Genomic DNA, 2,898 nt, shown 5'->3' on the forward strand with positions numbered 1-2,898 from the left:
CGGCCTCGGCCTCGGCCTCGGCCTCAGCCAGCATCTCGCCGGAGGGTGTCGTGGCCGGCCCCGCGGCCACGAGCCTGTGGCACATCCCTTACGGGGCGGGGAGCACGCGTGACGTAGCCATCGCCCATGGACAGAGAAGCTGAGCCATGCTCCAGCAGGAAGCAAACAAGTCACCCCAGACGTGCAGCTACCATCCCTGGTGTCAGGAAGAAGCAAGAGGTGTGCAGCTGCTACTAGCGGGAAAGGAGAGTCTGGGAGGGGGACACCTCTGCACACAAGCGACTTGCACAAACGGTTCTTGCCAAGAACGGTCAAATAGAAACCAGTCTGCACAACGGAGATTTCGTTTCTGTGAGACTGAAAATGCACGGCAGCGAGGACGGGAGGCGGGCGGGGCGGGGGGAAACGCTGAAGTTGTGCCAGAACGGAGCTGGTCAATGTAGATGGGTAGCTGGGGTTATGGGATGGCCGGCAGGATGTAACGCGCCCTAAGTCCAAGGTCTGCACTGAGTCCATGTTTTTTGTATGCAGCAATGTCTGCCGTGAAGGTCGTGGGCTCGTCTGTGAAAGGTGTTTGGTCAATGCCCGTTGAGGAGCAGAACTGAGACTGGAGGGAGAGGGGCTGTCTGTGAGCAATGCCCCGCACAGGCAACGGGGGTTTGTGGCACGGAGGGATTTCCGGTGCGTGCTCGTCCTGGCGCACACTTGTTGTCTGGTCGGTCCTACGTATTTTCTGTCCGGGCAATAGTGCGCCGGAGGAGAGAGATTGCATTTGTGGAGGTGCAGGTGTACGACCCAGGACTGCTGATGGATCTGTTGTGGGGTGCACGGCGGGCTTCAGCACTGAACCACCCGCTTCACCGCGCCCAGCCATAAACCAGCGCTTCGGGTATCTCCCCGGTGTGCCTACGACGGGCCGACCCCCTTCCTGGAGCACGCCCGCGGGCGCTGCCTCCATGCGGGCCTAGGTCTGCGTTCGGGCTCTGTGCAGCCGGGGCTACGCAGGGCCGGCAGCCCTTGGAGCTGCTTAAGCCACCACGGTACTTGGGGTGCTCAAGCCGAGTGTGTCTGTACACCAGGGGGTTGCCACGGGGCGCTCCCCACGCAGGACACAAACAGGTGGAAGCGGGGTGTTGGGGCCCCCGGATGCTTCGTCGGGTGTCCGTACAGCGCCGCCTCCCTCGTCATCAGCCGGACTCCAGTCACTTCCTCCCGGAGCCGGCTTACCTTGCTCCACGCGCGCCTGGCACGGGGCAGAGCCAAGAGAGGTGGTCGAGGGTCTCGCCCCCAGCTTGGCAGCTTGCCCTGGGTGGCTGGGCCTGGCCTCTCGTCTCGCTCTGCGCCTCCACGCCATCCCTGGGAGTGCGCCGTGAGCTGTGAGCCAGTTCAAGTCCCCGTGCTCTTTTCTTTGTGGAAGATCTGGTCTCTGGTGGCCTTGCAGTCGTCAGCTGGGAGCAGCCCCACGGTCGATAGCCCGTCTCTGTGTCTGACTGCCTTCTGTATCTCCCTGGGGTTGGACAAGGGCCTGGGTTTTCTGTCCGTAGCCGGTACTCGCTCTGGAAATCCTTCAGCACCCTGCAGAACCAGGGCTGCCCCGTGGTGCACGGTCTCCCTGTGGCTGCAGCGAAGGCCCCACGGTCTCAGGAGGGCACCTGTAAAACACTTGTCAAGACAGGCTGTTCTGGTTGCTGGCCCAGTCGCCAGCTTGCACATCTGGCCCGTGTACCGTGCCCACAGGGAGAGCTGGATGTCTGGCATCCCCGGGCCCCGGCCCTTCTCAGTCGAAGTTCAGGAGGGTGATGGGCCTCCGGTTCCTCAACTCTTCCTGCGGACCTTTCCTGTGCACCAGGGTCGCGAGGCAGCAGTGGTGGCTGTGTGGTAGAGTTTCTGCCTACCACCTGGCAGATCATGTGGCGTCTAGGCGGCCCACGAAGCAGGGAGAGCTACCAAGGAGGAGTATACCTGCTTGGCCCGCACTTGCAGGGCGCAGTTAGAAATGCCAAAGCAGCTGCAGAGCTGAGGCTGGCAACGCAAGTTAGACAAGAAAAAGTCTGTGTTTAGGTACGTAGGGAGTAAAAGGAAGGCGCAGGGCAGCATGGGACCCCTACTGAACAGTGAGGAGCAATTAGTGACAGAGAGGTGGGGGACAAGGCTGAGCTAGTCAGTGAGCTTTTTGCCTTGGTGTTCCTGAACAGGGCTCAGGATAACTCTCCTAAGGGGCTCTTAGACGGGCATCCGAGGGACACCAGCCCCCCAGCTGTCGGCGCTGGCTTGGTGCAGAGTCGCTTGGATGGACCGGATGGGCTGCATCCCAGGGTACTGAAGGACTTGGCCCGTGTCATAGCAGAACCGCTGGCTCGGCTGTTTGAGCGCTCATGGCGCTCGGGCCAGGTCCCGGAGGACTGGAAGGGGCTAATGTGGTCCCTATTGTCAAGAAGGGGACGAAGGGGGATCTGAGTAATTACAGGCCAGTCAGTCTCGCCTCCATCCTTGGAAAGGTCTTTGAAAAGATCATGAAGGATCGTATTTGTGGGAGTCCAGGAGGAAAAATAATGCAGCGGGGAAGCCGGCATGGGTTCGTAGCAGGGGGATCGTGCCTGACCAACCTGGTTTCGTTTTATGCCAGGGTCACAAAGGCTTAGACGCAGGAGTAGAGGTGGATGTCGTTTTCTTGGACTTTAGCAAGGCCTTCGAGACGGTATCTCATCCTAGTCTCATCAATAAATGAAGAGGCCGTGACGTACATGCTTACACGGTGCAGTGGGGGGCAAATTGGCCTAGGGGTCACACCCAGAGTGGTAGTAGACGGGTCGGTATCGACCTGGATGGATGTGGGCAGTGGGGTCCCGTGGGGTTGAGTGTGTCCAGACCTGATCCTGGCAGTCCAGACCTCATCCC

This window comes from Alligator sinensis, unplaced genomic scaffold, assembly GCF_000455745.1.
Source record: "Alligator sinensis unplaced genomic scaffold, ASM45574v1 scaffold1302_1, whole genome shotgun sequence".
In the NCBI taxonomy this organism is placed as follows: domain Eukaryota; kingdom Metazoa; phylum Chordata; order Crocodylia; family Alligatoridae; genus Alligator; species Alligator sinensis.